This window comes from Kogia breviceps, chromosome 2 (genome assembly GCF_026419965.1).
Source record: "Kogia breviceps isolate mKogBre1 chromosome 2, mKogBre1 haplotype 1, whole genome shotgun sequence".
In the NCBI taxonomy this organism is placed as follows: domain Eukaryota; kingdom Metazoa; phylum Chordata; class Mammalia; order Artiodactyla; family Physeteridae; genus Kogia; species Kogia breviceps.
Genome location: NC_081311.1, coordinates 144,228,942 through 144,250,588, shown reverse-complemented (window position 1 = coordinate 144,250,588; position 21,647 = coordinate 144,228,942). Strand labels below are relative to the sequence as shown.

The window sequence follows — 21,647 nt, the reverse complement described above, 5'->3', positions numbered from 1 at the left end:
CAGACAAAATAATACATGTAGAGCACAGAGCTCAGGGCCTGCCACATCGTTATCAACGTGGCAATAATTTACTTTGTTGGGATTTGTTAAGCCATCACTTGAATGGATGAGAAAAACAGATCCCACCAAAATATATATTTAAAATATGTACATGTATAAATGTATACCTTTAAACATATCATTTAATATGCACATACTTTTATATTTTAAAATACTTACATATGTACAGTATATATATATATATATATATATACACACACACACACACATATATATATATATACACACACACACAGAGGGGAAAATTCTGGAAAATGTACAAAATATTAAGATGATTGTGTCTGAGTATTGGAATATTTTTTATCTGTATTTGCATACACTTTCTACAATAAGCATGAGTAATAATTGTGTAAATTAAATTTAATATATTTTTAAACAGAAATATTGGCTTTTATCAATCTGGTTTAAAATCTCATTTACTGGGATAAATTCTAAAATCACTTTCCAATGTGAGCAACAGCTAAAGCCAAAGTTATTGGAATTTTCCCCAAAAATATTGCTGGGGTTTTTAATTTTGGGTTAATTTTTGCAGTTATTTATTTTACTTAACATATACCATGTGCCAGGTCCTGTTCCAAGTGCTTTATAAATATCAACTCAGTTAAGAAAGAGCAATAACACCTTATCTGAGGAGAGAAGTAGCTGAGTGTGGAGGTAAAAAAAATAGCTGCAATACAAATTTTTTTTAAAGATGGTCTAACTTCTGTCTTTTAAGATCAGAGGAATGAAAAATACAGGAAAAATACAAAATTCCTATAACTTGCTTTACTCATATATACATAATAGCCACCAAAATGATCTAGCTTAAGTATATTCTGCTAAGAAATTAGTAATTATTTTCTAAATAATTTGGACATGGTTTTATAAGACATAATTTTACAAAGAAATCATCAAAAACTACATAAACCATGTAACAGTCCCCTAATGTATATTATTTTCTCTCTAACCAAATCTACCAATTGCTGTTCTCTAAGTGAAATTCAAGTACAAAATTACAAAGATGAAAATAAGACGAAGAACTAGTTCTCATTATCTCCCCATCATCCTCTTCTCTGCGCACACAAGGTCCCCAGGAAGCCAGCAGGCAGGACTTAGTAACTGCGGAGGTCACAGAGGGGGCACAGCATTGGTAAGACTCGAGCTGGTAGTCAATATGATATACCTCTAGAATCAGTATCATCACCCTGAATAACGCGGGAACATCATGGTAATATACGGTGGGCTATCATTTATCCTTGCTGTTCCTTATGTAGCTGTGATGACCATAACTCAGCAACAAATTTGTCACAGAACCATCAAAAGGGGCAGGGGGCCCGGGGCCCGGGACGGGAATCAGCTTGCATACGTCTGTTCTGGGAACATGAGATTTTTTTTTTAATATAAATCCAAATATATTCATAACCATATTTGTTTCTCGTGTTGAAATGGCTACTCTTAAATAGTGGTGCTCCAAAGGCACCAAACTTGCTGACTCGGACACCTGAATGCGGAGCAACAGAAAGGAGGCTGAAGCCCCTTAGGAACAGGAAGAATCATTATTCGTCTTCCTTAGCTGGGTGCCACCGAAAAGCCACAGCGAAAGTCAGCGGCCAGAGCCCAACCTGGAGAGGGTAATTGTTTCCCAACCTGCCCTAATGTTCATTTATCGCCAGAAGATGTGCCTGTGTTCAAAGCTTTAAACTATAAGCATTTTGATTAATGAAACGGCAGAGCCAGCCTTAGTTTTCCCAATGCTCACTTTCTGTGTGTGTGTGTGTGTGTGTGTGTGTGTGTGTGTGTGTGTGTGTGTGTGTGTGTAGGAACGAATGGCTGCACTGGTGATAATTTTCACATTGAGAAAGAAGAGAGCAGAGAATTATTAAGCCATCTCTTTCTAGGGGTAAGACAAAGGAGCTTTTGCAACTCCATAGAAAAAAACAGAAATTCTTAGGAAGTTTTTCTTAAATTTCTTTCAAAATCTGTATACATGCCAGAAAATATGCCATAGTTCAAAGACCCCTGAGTCTGCAGAGGGGTAGGGCTCTTAAAACAGAATAATAATGAAACAGAAAATAGGAGCTAGTGTTTAGAATTCACCACACCAAACCCCCAACCTTCTAACCCATTACTGACAAGGAAACAAAGATCCAGAAAACTATCCCAAGTCTGACAGTGAGTTTCAGGCACAGCCAGGATGAGAAACCTACTCCATTTCCATGGTAGTCCGTGCTGTTCCAGGACCCAGCCTGCAGACTCTCTGGTCCAGTTTTTCTTCTGCTACAAAGGGCTGTGTCATAGTAGGGAATGGGGAGCCACTGAAGGTTTTTGAGCAAAGGAATGACATGATTGTCTCTGTCTGGGGAAGATTAATCTGGCAGTCCCTTATGTAAACTGGGTTAAAAGATCAGCATTAGCACAACATAGCATTAGTGCAGGGCCATGGGAACAGGAGCTAAGGGAGTAGAATGGAAGCGGCAAGAAGCAAGAGATATTCCAAACCTGTTTGTCTGCTGCACAAGAGCAGGGCCAGTTGTATCCCCAGTTCCTAATACAGCCCTGGTGCATGAAAGGGACATAGCAGCTACTGTTAAATGAAGAGATGAATTAAAGAAGTAGAAGCAGTCAAAAATTACCTCGAGTTTCCGGGCTACGTGGCTGAGAGAATGTTGCAGAAATTGGAAGAGAAATTGGTGGCTGAGCAGTGGGGAGAAAATGGAATGTTGGGGATCATCCAGGGTGGACCTAGAGAGGGCTTTCTAGAACCACTGACAGAAGGTATCGATGAAGCCCTAGAATTAACGAGAATGTCATCGAATCACAGAAATGGAAGAAGGGCTGGAGACATTCTTGGAGTTAATCTGTGAAGCTATAGTGTGTACCTGGGTCTGCTGTTTTAGACTCATGGTTCTCCACAGATGGCTGACCGATAGAACCATTGAGTTGGTGTTTCACAGAAACAAGAAGCAGCGCTTCAGACCCAAACTCAGTGTCAGTGTGAGATTTTCGAACAGGAAGACTCAAGCGTATGCTTGCAATAGCAGTGAGAGAATTTCAACTTGAACTTTGAACTTATCCGGAATTTTACAATGAGGAAACCTTAAGAAAAAAAAAGAACACAATTTTCATTTTAGAATGTATAAATTTTGAGTTTCATGGGGAGGAAGTATTTTAATTTTGAAGTACATACAAAGATGGGGGTGGGGAAAGGATCATAATCTTTGCGGTGATTGAGCCAGATGGCAGACAAGCCCTGATGTGCCCCTCCACCCCACACACCTCCAGAAGTGGCAGTGTCTATATATGCATCCTTTCTATAGGAGCCCTGGGGGGACAGTCACCTACATACCTGCTGTTGGCCACAGCAACCTCCTCAGTGTAGCTTTTCTGCTCCTTTCATCCACTTGACCCATCAAATATAGGCCAGACCTTTGAAATGGGCCTTTCATGTTCTGTGGTTACTACTCCTTTTTTTTTTTTTTTTTTTTTCGGTATGCGGGCCTCTCACTGTTGTGGCCTCTCCCGTTGCAGAGCACAGGCTCTGGACGCGCAGGCCTGGCGGCCATGGCTCATGGGCTTAGTTGCTCCGCGGCATGTGGGATCTTCCCAGACCAGGGCACGAACCCGTGTCTCCTGCATCGGCAGGCGGATTCTCAACCACTGCGCCACCAGGGAAGCCCTGGTTACTACTTCTTAAGGTTATATACTCCTAGAACCATAAAAATCAAAATTCATCCACTCTTAGATCTGAGCATGACCTTGGAGGTGAACTAGTTAAATCTCCTTGAGGGAACTGGGAACCAAGTCTGACCTCCCCTCCAAAGATAGAATGGCCAGCTTTTTGGCCGAAGCTGGCCTTCCAGGATCTGAGGTTGAAAGTGGGACTGAGTGTGGATCCTGCTGTAGAGCGTTCAATCAGGAGGACAGCGTAGGGCAAGGAGCTCGAGAACCACATCCTCACAGTTGTCAGACACAAGTGCAAACAGGTTTCAAGTAGGAAGTAGGACCTGGAGAAGCGTGATAAGGTGACTGGACAATCTCTGGGGTGTGTGGGGGTGGGGGTTCCTTACAGACCCTTGAGGGTGAAGGCTTCCCTGCCCCCCAGTAACTTGGTTCTGCTGTGAGCTAGGGGCACCCACTTCCCCCAGAGAGAGATTTCTCCAGCACTCTTAGGATACTAGAGTTAACTCCCATCACTAGTGGACATAAGGGTTTTGGAATAAAGGGGAAAAATACAAAAAGACCACAAGTATTAGCTAAACATGATGGAACTATGCACTTATTATAAAGTAATATTAATTTTCCAAAAAGGAAAATTGAATCCATCAACTTGTGTTGGATATGTATAAAGGTATCTAGCTAGCTTTCAATTATTTTTTCTATTTGCTTACTGACTTCTCTACCCACCTCCATTTCAAAAAATTATGTATTCATTTGTTCATTGTTTACTCAGCAAATTGGTATTATTTGCCTAATATGTGTTAGACCCTGGATATACAATAGTTCAGTTTTCAAAAGATGATTTTAGTCTACTACTGATATGAATACAGCTCATTTCATCATTTATTCTTTCTTTTCCTAAGAACAACTCTACTTTCATAGGAGAAGAGTCATTTCCCTTAAGCTGAAGTATTTCTTTTTGGGAAGAGTATCACTGACATTTCATGTACATTCATCCTCAGAGTAAGCAGGAATTTATAATCTGTCCCTTACAAATCATCAAAAATAATTTGAGGGCTTCCCTGGTGGCGCAGTGGTTGGGAGTCCGCCTGCCGATGCAGGGGACGCGGGTTCGTGCCCCGGTCCGGGAAGATCCCACATGCCGCGGAGCGCCTGGGCCCGTGAGCCATGGCCGCTGAGCCTGCGCGTCCGGAGCCTGTGCTCCGCAACGGGAGAGGCCACAACAGTGAGAGGCCCGCGTACCGCAAAAGAAAAAAAAAATAATAATAATAATAATTTGAAAATTACCCTAGCTTATCTTCACTTCTGACAGGAGTTTGTTTGTAATATATTTATTTTCACTTTTCAGTTTGCCTTGGGTTTCAACATTATTTACACTCGATGTCTTCCCAGCCTCCATTCCATACCACCTTCTTTCAACACTTAGCCGAACGGTGGATGGTGATGTTACGTTGACTTATTCTCAGTGTGATCTTCAGTAGGGTCAGCAGGCAGTATTTTCTGCAAAAGGCATTTTCTCCTAACTGAAAGGAGAAGAAAGCTAACTCTAGTTTCCTGTGGGCCAAGTCCCTTGTGAATTCCGAGAGGGAGAAAAAGGTTAATTGTTAACAGGTCTGTGCATGTGTCGCTTACAACTCGCCACTGCATCCCTTCAGTCTCACACCCTTTCAGCAGTAGCGTTTAGCACAATGAGACCAGATGGAGTTTTTTATTGCTTTCTTCAGTAAGATACAGGGTGAGTTTAAAGAAGGCGATCTTTAAGATTTATCTCTGTGTTCTGGCATAAGAGTTCAATAATTCCTTTAATCCGTGTTGTCATCTCCCTTGGCCTTTTGCTTTACTTTAGTCTTTTAACATCTCACCTTACTTTAATAGCAATTATCAGAATCCATATACTAATTCAACCTAACAAGAACTCTAGTAGTATGAACCTAGTCAAAGAAAGGCACTGAACCTGGCATTCACATTAGACTTCATAATGATACTATATTTCACAGACAAATGATCTGTTTTCAATAACTACAATTTAGCTGTAATTTATCTTTAGAAGATCTCTGACAATAAATCAAAAGAGTTAATTGGATTAATTTTCCTTAAGAGAGAATTAGAGTCTTATAACATCCCTTAGTACTAGTTGAAGCAGTGGGAATAAACTTGTAAATGTACCATAGAAATAATTTAAATTTAGTGAACAGGATCAGCAGAAGTAAAAGCCAGGCTTTAAATGGAATTCATGTATTCTAAATTTCTTCTAGAATCTTTAAAACGATATATTTATCTAGCCATCAGTCTGTCTCTTATCTATCTCTATATATCTGTAGATATATATTTAAATACACTTAGTTCTTAGAATTGTCCTTGATTTTCTGTTTCAAGAGGCACTACACACAGGCTGTATTTCTAGGATGTTTTGGGTTAGGGCAACAGCATAGCATTTCTTGAAATTTCACAAAATCTCTACCTATCATAACTCTACATAAACAGCAAAAGAGATGTGAACATTTCAATACTTGTATCTTCACCATCCTGGAAATAAATCAGCAGAATCATTTGTCTTCATTTCATAGGTTTATTCTGTGAAATGGGATAGGACCTCCATACATCATGTGGTTCGTCCTATATCTGAAATCATAACCATCTTTAGAATCATATACTTGGTATAATTTTCACTTCAAAAGCTTCTTAGAAATCCATTTGTCCATTCTTTCTGAACCATCTTCCAAAGAATATTCACATACTTCAACATGCTAATAGGTGTTTGGGGAAACAGCTTCTGTGTGGAAATAGTTGGAAATGTCCCCTCTGAAGGCTCACAGTGGACATTAGCATATTAAAGGCTCAGCAGACCTGAAGTTAAAAAAAAAAAACAAACTGCTGGTTGGGGACAGCGGGGACTTTTATATTTTATTCTCTAAATATATTTTCACTTTTTCCTGTTTTATACAAAAATATATGGTGTGCTATCTGAGAAAGAAAGGAATAAATAGATGGCAGAGAAAGTGGAGAAAAAGAAGAGAGATAGGGAGAGATTTGATCAGTCCCAGTGAGGAATGGAACTTTAAGGATTAAGAGACGTGTCTGAAGAGCATTTTTGTAAAGTTTTATAATGTGAGGTACTGTATATCTCTTCCTCAAGAGTCACATTACTTGTCAGGGCAAGAGAAGGAAGAAAGGGAAAAAGGAGGGAAGAAAGGAAAGAGGGCAGGAGAAAAAGAAGAAGGGAAAGAGGGGCACAGAGAGAAGAAAGGAGAGACAGATGGAGAAACCTTGTGTTTACAAAACCTATTTGACTGTAGAACTCTTGATTCAAAGAGTATCTACAAAGGCTAGCGGAGTGCTGGTAAATGTTTAACAACCAGCTCTTGGGAAAAGGTGGGGCCCTGATTTGGAGCATTTCCATGGTGTGAATACTTCCTCCACGGCCAATGTCAGGCACAACGTGCACTGCCTCACAAGCTTCTGGCTCCAGCACACCCCTGCCAGTGAGCCTCGAAACAGGGTTTTGGAAGCACTGAGCTGGCAAAACTTCTTCCAATCTCCCTCCTGTACATAAACATTTTCAAGAGGAGCAAACTTGGGCTTCCCTGGTGGCGCACTGGTTGAGAATCTGTCTGCTAGTGCAGGGGACACGGGTTCGAGCCCTGGTCTGGGAGGATCCCACATGCCGAGGAGCAACTAGGCCCGTGAGCCACAACTACTGAGCCTGCGCATCTGGAGCCTGTGCTCCGCAACGAAAGAGGCCGTGATAACTGAGAGGCCTGCGCACCGCGATGAAGAGTGGCCCCCGCTTGCCGCAACTAGAGAAAGCCCTCGCACAGAAACGAAGACCCAACACAGCAAAAATTAATTAATTAATTAATAAACTCCTACCCCCAACATCTTCTTTAAAAAAAAAGAGGAGCAAACTAGGCCTAGAGAGGTTATTTGACTGTCGAAATTATATGGATACTCATCTTTAGTGGTATCTAAACTCTAATTTCTAAATTTGATGATGATTTCATACTATCTAATGTAAAAATCTAGCTATGTGGAAGGAAGTATAGTATCAAAGCCCAGTAATAAGGAAGACCCTTCCCTTAGAAATACAAATAATATCTTTTAACCGCTCAGCTCCTCTTTCTGCAGATGGCATAATTTGGATACTATGTGTCTATTACCCATACCTTTTAAGAGTAATAATACATGTGGGTTCATTCATTCATAAATACTTTAAAATCCTTAGTCAAAAGCAGCTGTATGACAATTTAAAATGTTATTCTGAAGTCATTCAAGTGTCATTCAAATTGTGAAATCTCTCAGATCTTGGTCTTGAACTGAGGTCAGAGGAAGGACGCTACTTTAGAAACAAAGGAAAGTTAACTGTAACTTATTTCAGTGCTTTTGTTGTTCAGCTTTTCCTCTCAAACCATAATTCATCTTATATATTTTACTTGCCTCATCATATTTTCAAAAGACAAAGATTTGTTGAGATACAGGCTTTTAAAACATAGAATTGTTTTGATACATATTTACACACATATATATAAATAAACTTGATTTTGTCTGTGGAAGATGATGCTTCCTCTGGGTTCAAAGATGAGAATATACATTTGCTTGTACTGAGAGTCATTATCCTTTGTGGTAGAGACATCCCTGTGAGCTCTTCTATAAAAGGATTTGTTATATAAATCCCAGGTTCTTCCCTGACTGGCCTCCACTGATCTTAGACAAGTCCCTTAATCTCTTATAACTTTGATTTCCTTATTCATGAAAAGAATGGGATAATAGTAATCTATACTTTATGGGGTAGTTGGTTTCAACTGCACAGATTTAAGAACTGGTTATTAAGTTTGTGAACTTTTGGCCATTTTACAACATTCTGACTCTTTTCGCCAAAAGCTTGGTGAGAAAAAAAAAAAACTAGAGCTAAAATTTGTTTTCTTTAAATTGTCTGCAGATTGAAATCAGGCTCTGGCTGAACCACATTTTACACCTCAAGAAACGATATGTTTAACATTTTTCTATGGTCCCTTTTCCATAATGATGCATTTCTGATTTTTCAGAGACTCTAATGAAATTCTGCAAATTTTCAGAGGTTTTTAACTTGAAATTTTCCTTTCTCTCCAAGTTTCTCCATAGTTGCAAAGTGATTGGTCCTTTGACAATGCATATGCATCGTTCAGGAAGACAATTTCCTGAGAGTTACCTAGCTTTGCTGGAAAATTCTGAACAAAATAGGTAACTGTAGGTACAATGAGCCACCCTAGGATTGATATTCTGTGATCATAGTCATTGCTCCATTCAGGTGTACTCAAGTAAGTTTATTAAGCAGCTTGTGAGTGCATATATTTTAGAAGAGAGAATTTTGGTGAAAATCCTGTAAATGATGTTACACATTAAGAAGAAGAAAAACTGTAATTAGTATTTAAGTAGGACTTTACGGTTTACCCAGTATTTCCCCATGTTGTCTCATTAAATCCTCACAACAACCTCCATAAGGTATATCATCCCCATTTTATGGATAAGGAAGTTGAGGTTTCAAGAAGTTGCCTTATTCGGGTCAGTGGAAGCCTGTCAGGGAAGTTTGGGACTCAGATGCTATGAGGACTAAATGGGGTTAAATGCAAAAAGCAGTTAGTACATTGGAAGCACTCAGTAAATTCTAGCTTTAAAAAAATAGATTTGTGTGGCTATATGGTCCCCTTTGTTGACTAAAGGAATTAATCAGACTTAAAACTCTGCTCATGCAGCAGAGGTAACAAATTAAACATATATGAAAATTCCACAGCCACTACCATCTCTGACACCAAAAACACTATTGTCAAACAGTGTTAGAGTATTGGAAAGTATAGAGATTATATAGAAATAAAAATATGTATAAATATGTATAAAATTCATGATACTTGAATTTAAACATTAATCCCTAAGACTCCAGTCCAAAAATTCTATGACTCTGTAATAATTTGGTACTAGATATTTGATATAATGAGTTTACCAAAGACAATTACTCAGTTTAGTTATCTCAGTTTTTTCCTTTTAATCTCAACATAAACCTAGTCTAAAATTAAAATTTCTACATTAACTCCAGGCACACACAGAATGTCCACATAAGGCCCATCTCTTGGGGCTTAACCGTTCACTCCTGTCTGCAGAAATCTAAAGGCCACCCCAGGCCACCAACTTAATTATAACCAGGATGCGCACCAGAGGTGAAAAGCCTCCTCGAGCAGTTTTTCAATCATCATCTCTCCAACTGACCTGGACTAGTGACACGAAAACCAGCAATTAAAAGCCTCAAGTTTAGAAATACATTCAGTTTCCCAAGTCCCCAAATGGCAAAGGTTAAGTGAATTATGTGGAGATAATTCGCCAAGATCCCAAGAGAGGGTCCTGCTGACTTCAGATTGCTGGCTGTTTCAGTTTCATTTTTTCCTTCCCAACTGATATGCTTCTTGCAGTAGTGCTGCCAATGTAAATATCAGAAAAATGAGAAAAGTTGCAGACAGGGAAAATAAAAACCCTACAATATGTTTTCTAGGAGGGGCCATGTGATTAGCACACTGTGTTTCAGTTAACACTGAGGCTTTTTCCTCTAGCTGTTTTCAAGAATAATAGTGAGTAAATTTACACTCGCCTCCATTAAAAATATTTAAGATCTTTATGGTGTTGCTTTGCTACTTAAATTGGAGAGCGTCGCCAGGCATCTTACTGTGTGAGACCATAATGGGAGCCGCAACTCTCCTTCAGGCTGAATTAGAACCACCCATTACACCTCGAGTTGTGTGGTAACACCTCCACAGTGTTTCCAATTAACTTTGTAAGTTTTTAATCAGTGACAAATGCATCTTTGTAAATTCAATTTATCTTTTATTGCAGTGCTATAAACTGTCTTGCTGCATTCCGGTACTTTGTGAACATTTTACTTGCTACTGACATAAGACAGCTGTTGGACCTACAACAAAGGCTAAGCTTTATGAGTTACCTGAATTAGGATGTAGGTGAAGTAATTAAACCCCAAAGAGAAAGAAGGAGGAAACAGATAGCCCTCCACCATCCACACACACCAATACACAGACAGGAACTCCTGAAGCAACTGTGAAGCTGAAACATTCAAGATTAAATTCCCAGAAACTCCCTTCTTTGATTGTGAGTTGAAACTCACATTATGTTGAAAGAGGTAGGTAAGTGAAAAGGTCAGGCACATTTTATTAATAAATCCATACTGATATTTGTTTTTCTTTTTAATCAGATTCAAATGCATCCTGTTAAAGGGCCATGAGTGATTAGGTCATAAATCTGAACAACCTTGAAGATGATGAAGGAAATGCTTCTCTGTAAAGCGATCATCATGCTGCCTGTTTCATCATTTACACATTTTTACAGGTGCAAGGAAAATGTTTAATTTCAAATTGCTTGCAAGACTCAGAATAAAATATTACTTTATAGGATCTTCAGATAATAAAGTAAATGAGCTAATAGCACACCTGAAAATACAGGGTGTTTTGTTTGTTTCTATCTTTGCTCCTAAAATAATAAAACGGCAAAAAATTAGGGGAAGGATTAGTGTGTTTGACCTCAACTATACTGACTTCAGGATTCTAGCTTAGGTTTTGTTTTGTTTGAATATTATTAATGACACTTTCACTCACTGCCCCTTGATGAAATTATGTCATTGTGAGTAATACGGTCATGAGACATATCTTTTGTTTCATATTTAATCAAAAGTCTGCATTTTTATAAAGGCAGGAAATTTATAGATGACATTTACCATTTTTTTCCTTAAATACTGAAGAATTCTTTTGTCTTATTTTTAGATTCATCACTCAACCATGAGACATTTACATCTGTGCCTTTCTATTATCCCATTGAAAATATTGTAAATGTTGTAATTTGTCAGGAGTTTTTGGACCCTGGCATTATTCTAATTTATTCATTCATTCATTCATCAATTCACTTATTCATCAAGTATGTAATCTCTGCCTAGGATAAACAGTGACTGAAGATGTGGCCCCTCTCCTCAAGATCAAGGATTATAAATGAAAGAAAATTTTCAGACCTATATATATTTATGTGTTGTTTATTTCAGATGTTGATTTAGACTTTATATGTTTTTTAAATGTTTTTAAAAATCAGCCACGACCTAAAACTTTTCATTGAATCCATACATTATTACCATTTCTAAACTGTAGGCTTGTCTTTCTTTGACCTTTTCTGAAGGGCATACTCTTTGAATACTGTGTTTATTCTTCTGTATGTATCATAGACACTTGATAGCATATGAATTCTTTCTAATACATATACAAACTAGGCAGAACACAGTTTTGATTTCATTACCCTATTTTTTCCCGTTCTTTATTACAGGTATTAAAGAAAGAAGAAAATTCTTGACAGGTTACTGTATAGCTACTTTAGAATGTAGGAACTAGACATGAAAAGGGCCCTTTCAAATTGCTATCAACTGATCATTAGTTTCTCACTGTTTCTTGTGGGTGCTCAGAAAAATATGGCCTGGTGTAGGAGGGGAGTTTTAGCAGACAGTATTGAGTTTATGTTCTTTATCCCACAATATGATTTTCACCCAGTTGCAGGAGCACTCCAGTGATAGTCCCGGGACTTGGAGGACAAGAAGATTTATGCCCTAGCACAGCACAGTCCTTAGATAGGGAGGCCCTCAAGGGAGTTACTAAGCGTGGTTCCCCACCCTCAGTTCTCAGCCCAACCCTAACAAAACCAACCCAGGGATGTTCCCAAAGAGGTGGAGAGACAGGTGGCCTCCCAGAACTCAGGCTTTCATGATCATCTCCCAGGATGTCATCTGACACCCCAACGCGACACCAGAACATGCCTTAAAGTTGGGACAGGGCTTCCCTGGTGGCGCAGGGGTTGACAGTCCACCTGCCGATGCAGGGGACGCGAGTTCGTGCCCCGGTCCGGGAAGATCCCACATGCCGAGGAGCGGCTGGGCCCGTGAGCCATGGCCGCTGAGCCTGCGCGTCCGGAGCCTGTGCTCCGCAACGGGAGAGGCCACAACAGCGAGAGGCCTGCGTACCGCAAAAAAAAAAAAAAAAAAAAAAAAAGTTGGGACAAATCAAAGACGAGATTCAAAGGTTTTGCACAGGTGCCCTGGTGCAGTGAGCAAACTGTAAAAAGCTGCCGCTTGCCGATAGCTTGAAATACACAAGCAGGCATGGCGCTGTCACAACAGCCCTACGTGGTTGATAAGGAAGCAGAGGCGCAGTGACTCACCTGGAGATAACAAAATTCTGGAGCTGGAATTCATACCCATGTTGGCTATGAATTCCACAGTTATGGACAGTATTGCAGACAGTATAACAGTCCATGCTCTTAACCACTATGGTAACTTGCCCATCAGATGCCAAAATGTCACACTATCTCTGAAGCCTAAATACTTATTCTTTAAAATAAAATTTTAAATCTATGATATCTCTTGAGTAACAAAGTTTACACCCCAGAAACCCATCCTTATGTGAAAACTAAATAATTGTTGCTATAGTTCAATGCCATTTCTTTTTACTTTATGCTGCCAAGCTATGTTCGATAAACATTATTACCGCTGTAGTAAGTATGCATTAGAATTAAAGACGCTCTGTAAAATAGCAATGAGTCTGCCCTGTTTCGTTGCAAACCATGCCTTTATTTTAGAAAAGTAGGTTAATTTTCCCCCCACTAGATTGTTTCCGTTTAAACCATCTTACAACCAAAGCTACCTTACCGTAATTTATGTTTAGCTTTTTTTTGTTGTTGTTTGTTTTTTTGCGGTATGCGGGCATCTCACTGTTGTGGCCTCTCCCGTTGCGGAGCACAGGCTCCGGACGCGCAGGCTCAGCGGCCATGGCTCACGGGCCCAGCCGCTCCGCGGCATGTGGGATCCTCCCGGACCGGAGCACGAACCCACGTCCCCTGCATTGGCAGGCGGACTCTCAACCACTGCGCCACCAGGGAAGCCCTGTTTAAATAAAATCCTTCTAATAATGTCTCTTGCGTATGAAGGACTTAATATTATTGTATGTGATATGCAAATTGTTTCCACCAAAACAAACTAAAAGCAGGTTTGTACATATTCTGTATTATTTAGTGATGTAAAACTCTAGCTCTTGAACTAATTAATTAGGGATCATTAGGAATTATCATTTTGGATCAGGGTCAGGGAACATTTTAAAAATCAATGAACATTGAAGGCTTCACTCTCTCCACACCCCAAAAAACAAAAATGATTAAGAACAAATTCCTTGGGTATTGTCAGGCACCCTCGGAACACTCACGTCTGGTATCTTCTGCAACAGCTCAATCAATAGGGAAGAGTAATGTAATAATTGCTGCAACATTTTCTGTAATTCCTCATTGTGATAGCAACACCGTTTCAGTGACATTCAGAGAGACTATTTATGGTGCTTAAGGTAAGAAGTTTCTGCCATGTGCAGAATAACAAATAAATTAGCGTGGATATTTAACCCTTAATGTGAAAAACTCAGTGAAAGTAAAGAAGCAGGTGAGCACTTATCGTAAACTTAAGTTATCAGATTCTCTCTATGCCAGACAATAGTCACAGGACATTGAGCCACAGGGCATTTGAACAGGAAGAATAGTATTTGATGACCATTAATTAAGAGAGGACCAGTTGAATAAAATATGGTATATCCACACAACAGAAGATTATGCAATTGTTAAATAAATTGTTAAAAGATGAGGAAGCTTGCTGTGTACTGATACGAAAAATTCTCCAAGATATTTTATTGAGTGGACAAAGCAAACTGCAGGATATTTTGTATATACTAGTCTACCTTTTACATATAATCGGAAGAAAATTAAGCACATACATTTGTATTTACATCTATATCAATAAGGAAACTCTGAAAGCTATATCTAAAACTAATAACGTTTTTACCTAGGTGTATGTGTCGTGAGTGGGGGTACTGGGGTGGATGAAAGACATTAATGAGTGCAAGCTATTTACATAAATATCTTTATATAAATATCATTATATATTATATATATATTATTTATATACATATAATGAACATGTGAATGTATTACTTATTCAATAAATTTTAAGTTGCTTAAGTGATGTATGTACCATCAACAGGAAACTAGTTAAGTAAATATGGCAGATTCATAGAGTGGAATATTATGTGGCCATAAAACAGAATAAGGAAAGTCTTTATGTGTTGAGAGAGAAAGATCTCTCAGATGTGTTACTGTGTTTAAAAGGATATTCACATGCAGAATAATGTCCTTCACATGCTACCATTTTTGTGGAAGGAGGAGGAATATAAACTTGTACTTGCTTGTGTATGATTAATTAGCTCTAAAGGGACATACAGAGAATGAATATCTGTGGTTGGTTCTATTGAGGGAAACAACTTTGTGGTGTAGCCTGAGGGTAGAAGGGAGACTTTTCATTGACTAGCTTGTTATGCTTTTTTTAAAAAAAACATTTGACTGTATTATCTTTTTATAAATGTAAAATTCAAGCATTTAATTTTTAAAACAGTATTTAATTATAATTACTTCTTTTTCCTAAAGAAAGAAAAGAATGAATCAATAAATTGATCTCAAAAGCACAGAAAAGAAGAAAACCAAGCTCTAATTTATCAAATTACTAATCCAACTACTATCAAACTACTAATATCTCTCCTAATTTTTTTCTATACTAGTTTGACTGTAGTGTACTACTTTGATTCAAACTTAGCTTAATAAACTTAACTGGATTCATGTTTTCTAGACATGTAAATACATGTCGTATTTGTCTCTCATCCACCCCACCTCCCACTCCAGGAAGGGAAGACTAAATGGACTGAGATTGCATAAATTAAATTTTACCTGGTTCATTATCACTTTCAAATAATTTATGCATTTTAAGCAGCTGCTTTTCTTCCCCTATGTGTCAATCATGCAAATTAGCAAGACCTCAAAGAAACTAGCCCGTAATAAATCAGTTGTTAAGCTAAGTCTTTCACAGGGTTATCTTTCCCTGTGCAGATGTTAACAGCTGTAAAGCACCCACACTTCCACATTGGAAAGTAGTGGAATGATCGAGTTTATAGTTAAACACATGTAAGGTTTAATCTTGCCCTGCCATTTATAATCTACATGTCCTTGGACAAATCATTTAATGCCTTTATGCCTCGGTTTTCCTTATCTGTAGAACTGGAATGAGAAAGCCTATTCACAGGGCTGTCATTTATATAAGGTAGTAGACTAAAGTGTTCGGTAGAACTTTTGTTACTGGGATGACCGATTGTCCCAGTTTCCCTGAGACATTTTTCTTCATCCCTGAAAGTCCCACGTCCTGGGAAACTCCTTAGTCCCAGGCAGATCAGGACAGCTAGTCACCCTATTTGCTTCAAAAGGAATATTCAGTGTGAATTAAAATTTTGAGTGCCCAAACCAGGGAGGGCAGTAGTGTCCACAATAGATTATTTTTATGCCTTCTTGAGAGGCTTCAGTGAGGACACAAAAAGTCAGTTCTGAAATTTTTAGGCAATTAAAGTACACAATTGGAAAAAAGAAGAAAAAGAAATTAAGATTTCACTACTTGTAAAAGCAATATGTGGTTCTATGATAAATAGAAATACTGTAGGACATTTGATGAGCGCTAATATGTGTATGTGTATGTATATATGTGCGTGTGAATGCATATGCCAGACACTGTTCTAAGCACTTCACATCCTTTTATCATTTAATGCTTAGAACAGTCCTATAAGGAAGTTCTAATGCTTAGAACACTACCTATAAGGAAGGTACTGTTACTCTCATTTTACAAATGAAGACACTAAGGCACAGAGATGTTGAGAAATTTGCCCATAGTAACCAAAGAGGAGACGATCAAGGTGGGATTCAAAAACAGTAGAATGGGGCTTCCCTGGTGGCGCAGTGGTTGAGAGTCCGCCTGCCGATGCAGGGGACACAGGTTCGTGCCCTGGTCCAGGAGGGTCCCACATGCCATGGAGCGGCTGGGCCTGTGAGCCATGGCCGCTGGGCCTGCGGGTCCGGAGCCTGTGCTCCGCAATGGGAGAGGCCACAACAGCGAGAGGCCCGCGTACTGCAAAAACAAACAAACAAACAAAACAGTAGAATGGTTCTGGAGCCCATTCTTTATTGAACATGCCTATAAAGGACCCTCAATATCGAGAACTTCATCGTTCATTTCTATTGTAAATGCTATAAACAGAAGTTCATCAGAGAACATTGAGGTAGGAACTCCACAAGGAGTTCTCAACTGAGCAGGAGAGAGATGCAGCTGCTGCCTCTGGGAACTTTAGGAAACTCTGAAGAAGAAGGTGGAGCAGCCTCAGCTATTCATCATGGACACACTGACACTTTTGAGTATTGGAGGGCGACAAGGGGGAGTCAGACTCCTAGTTATTCCCTTTTTCCCCTGCTTCCCTCAACTTCTAGGAGACCTTGGCGGTTAGCTGAAGCAGTTCACAGAAAAATCCACCTATGTCTTTGACCACGGCAACACTATGAAGATTAAAGGGAGAAGTGTGTCCGTTACAAAATGAAGACCCACCTTCCCAAAGCCTACTTCTTTGTTACCTCCTGCCACTAAGCATGGACTCTGCTGAATCCCCTTTCCCCAGTATGGAATGGACTGGGAAGAGCACTGACCTGGAGAGATTTTTAAACAACTTGTCCAAAAGCACTACCTCTTAGCCATTCTGTGCCTCAGTTTCCTTGTCTGTAAAATGGGTCCTATAACATTATTCCTGTCTACATCACTCACATTATTGTGAGGATCATGAAATCTTGGTCTGTATGGCAAATATTTGTGGAATGCCTAATACGTACAAGGTCATAAATGAGCGAAGACAACAATAGCAACAAAAAGAAAGTACAAGGTAAGCAGGGAAAGATGAGTACTGATTTGACTTGGGAGCCAGATGGCCTGCATTTTAGTTCTGGTTCTGTTGGAGACCAACTATGTGTCTGGCCTCAATGCCACTGGGCATTGGGTTCATCATCTATAAGTGAGAAATTTAGATCAGCTCTTTCTTAGCTCTAAAATTCTATTTTAGGGATAGTCAGAAATCCCCAACTGCTGTGAAAAATCTCTGCACACAACTGAGAGGAGATTCAAAAGCTCAGCATCCCTTGTCTTTTCAGCCCCTCCAGCGCTGTGAGCATGTATCAAGCACTATCTACTGTGTGGAAAACTTTCTGCTGAGTAGGAACAAGGTGAATGAGACCCAGCACGTGCCCTCCACTCACATAGGACTGAGTGAGAATTATTTTTGCCTGCCAAAATCTGAGAAATCTCTGGCAGGAAGTGGGTTACCAGCTGGGGCTGAAGGTTGGGTAAATCTTTAATGGGCAGTAGATGACAAGGCACTGAGGGCAGAGGCAGCAACCTGAGTGGGGCAGGGGAGTGCTAGTTGTCTAGAATCCTACTGCAGACTGCAAAGAGAGGTCACAGGGCTCGGTGAGAGCAGATAATAAATATTACAGAGAGCTCTTTTACTAGGGTCACAGCTACCCAGGCTGCTAAGTGGGAAAGAAATACCACCCAGACTGCTAAGTGGGAAAGAAAATGGAGGTCGTGGGTAATAAGGGGGAGGAGAGAGAGGAGAGCCTGAAGTGGAAGCCTAAATGCAAGGCCCAGGAAAGGCTTCTTTAGAAAAGGCGGGGGGCGGGATTTGAACATGTTTGTGAATATATGACAAATTAGCAGCCGAAAGAGAGCAACATAGAAAAGTTCACTTTGGGAAGGAGCAAGGAATTTTATTCTTTCCAGACTTCAGCTATGGGAAGAAAAGAAAACTTCAAGAAAATGAAAATAGTTGATAAAGGGTGGGGAGAGGTGGAATTGGAGGAAGGTGGTCAAAATTCCAGTCATAAGATAAATAAGTGCTACAGATGTAATGTACAACATGATGACTACAGTTAACACTGTTGTAACCATATATAGGAAATTTGTTAAGAGACTAGTTCCGGACAGCTCTCATCACAAGGAAAAAACATTTCTTTTGTTTATTTAAATCTATATGAGATGATGGATGTCAACTAAACTTATTGTAATAATCATTTCACAATATATAAGTCAAATCATTATGCTGTACACCTTAACCTTATACAGTGCTATATGTCAACTACATCTCAATAAAAGTAAAATATAAGTGCATGTAATAATAATACTACCAAAAAAAAGAAAATAGTTGGTGGAATTTGTGTTACATGGTCTCAATCAACAGAGTAGTCTTCGTGTTTCTATAATAAGGACAGTGGTACTTAATTACTGGGATAATTAATGTTTTGGTTAACTGAAGGCTTATTGAAGATTTCAAACAGAAATTCTACCTTTGTTCCAACTTCAGTTTTTAAAGTCTATTATGCTACCCTCCTTTCTTGGAAATTAAAATGTACAAATGGGCTTAAAATTAGGATTTCTTGGGTTTTTTAATAAAATAGTCTCAATTTTAAAATTGATGATTATAGAAAATATGGAAAATAAGAAAAGTGTGAGGAGGAATAATTTTCACAGCCCAAACATTACTAATATTTTGGGGCTAGTATTTCCCTCTAGTTTTTTTTTTCTAGGCATTTTTAACTGTTATGGTCTGATGCAAATAATATATATTGGGGTATTTTTCCATTTAATCTTAGAAAACAGGAATTTTCTCATATTATTACAAACTCTGTCAAGAGTTTGCCTACACTCTTCATTTTAATATCTGAATTCTGTGATGAAACTATGCCATTAATTATTTAGTCACTCCTCTATTTGGACATTTTGGGTGGTTTTTAATTTTTCACCATGACATATAATGCAGCAGTATGCAAATTAGGAAGGAGTTTTCTAATTTATTTAGGATAATTTTCTTAACTTTGATTCACATACCATACAATTCATCCATTCAGAAGTGTTTTGAATTAAGTTTTAATTCCATAATTAAGGATCTGGCTGTTATTAATGGTCAGTTGTTTTACTGGGAACAATGATGTCCCAAAGTAAAAGCCCAGGACAGTGTTGTCCAATAGAGATATAATGCAAGTTATATAGGTAATTTTAAATCTTCTAGTAACCACATTTTTAAAAAGTAACAAGAAAAAGGTGAAATTTATTTTAATAATACAATTTTATTGAACTTATATCTAAAATATTTTCAGCCATTTTTTTTTTTTTGGCTGCAAAAAGCTTTACTGTTCCCATTTGGCCCAAGGCTTGGGAGAGGGCTCCAGGGTGGTTACAAAGCTGCCTAGTGGCTGCAGGGACGGGCTTCAGGCAGAAGCTCTGACACCAGAGGGCTCCTCAGAGGCCGCTGTGGGACAGGCTGGGACCTGAGACCCTTTACTGGAGTGCCTCCACCTGGACAAATGTCTCCTGCAGCAACAGAATACAAAGAAACTCTAAGGGACTAAAACTAACTGCCTGCATGCACAGTTGGGGCAAATTATGAACAAAGAGATAAAAAAAGGCCAAAACCTAAATGACACTTCTGAGGTGTGGGGAGCAAAAGCAGGATACTAGGCATGATCCCTACTCACAGCAGCACCAAGGGACGGGCAGACCACCTAGGCCGCCCCTCCAGCCCCACCCACCGATCTACCCCTACCCTCACCCCATTTAAGGGACCAACCAGTGCAACACACCCTCGCCATTCCCAGGAACGAGCGAGGGCACCTGTTACTTGCTTTTGCTCCCTCATGCTGCAGCATGAGTCTCAATAAAGCCTTGCCTAAATTCCCCCTCTGGCCTCTTATCAATTTCTATTGATTAAAGAGTCCAAGAACCCAGGTTGGTAACAGCTGGGCTCCAGAAGGCCCTAGCCATGCTTGAGGGTGAGCGTTTGGAAGAGAGCTCGCCCACCCCAGCCTGGGGACCAACCAGCTTGCAGAGGTGAGTCACGTGGTCCTCATCTTCTCAGGGAGTTTCACCTGCTCAGTCAGGTCGCGGCTCTCCTGGAAATCACAGAGCGGGGAGTCTGGCGGGCGGCTTCCACAGAGTCCTGGGTTTTACTCCACTCATCTTGGGGCGGCTTCTGCATGTCCAGGAAGAGGGCACAGCCGCCCCTCTGGCTTTGTATTTTCAAGAGACGGCTGGGCACCCTCGCGCTTCTCCTTGGCCAATTCGTGGAAAAAGTGGCCCACGCTCGCCAGAGCCACGTCGTCTCCGTGGAAATAGGAGCCCAGAGAGAGGTAGGTGTTGAAGGCCTGCAGATGCAGGTTGACCAGGCCGTGGACGGTGACCTCCACCTCGGTGGAATAATTCTGACGAATCTGGGAGCTCATGGTTGATTGGTAATAAAGCGCTAAGCTCAAAAAGTGGTGTTGGCTGGTCCCGGTGGCCGAGGATATCTCAGTGGTTGGTTCTGAAGGCTGCGACTGGAAAAAGGTTGGAGGGTGGTCGGAGGCTGGAGCATAGGGCGTCCCTGGGCCTGTTCTGTCCAAATACTGTTGAAGCAAGAGACAGATCCACGGACCGCCAAGCCCACTGCCTCAGACTTTAATCAATATAAAAAATGATTACTGAGATACCGTCTTTTTCATCCACGCTCAGTTTCCAAAAATCTAGTATGTATTTCAAACTTTAGCAGGTCTCAGTTTGAACTAGTCATATCTCAAGTACTTGACAGCCTCATGTGGCTAGAGGCTACTATGTTGGATAGTGCTTGCAAGTCTAGGAGTTTGGCTGACCAAATCTTTGGAAGGTAGCAGAAAGTTGCTTTAAATATATCTTCTGATTTATTTCCCTTTATCTTCCTTTTTTTAAATTAAAAAAAAAAATGAAGCAGGAACAAAATTTAGATAACTGAAAAATCCTCCTAGAGAATGCTTAACTAAGTACTTACTGCTTTCACATACTACTTATTATTGAATATTTCTACCTCATGAGTAACAATTTATAATGTGTGAAAAAGATGGTTTTAAAATATCTACTCTGTTATTCCAGTTGGACTCTGGAGCTATTTCTGTTTATGGAATCTATGTGA

General features: G+C 39.7%; 1 pseudogene; it reads right to left on the bottom strand.

Annotated features, from left to right (window-relative positions):
* Nucleotides 1-20,480: 20,480 nt before the first annotated feature.
* On the bottom strand, nucleotides 20,481-20,946 carry LOC131750404 (ferritin light chain pseudogene; annotated as a pseudogene).
* Nucleotides 20,947-21,647: the final 701 nt, after the last annotated feature.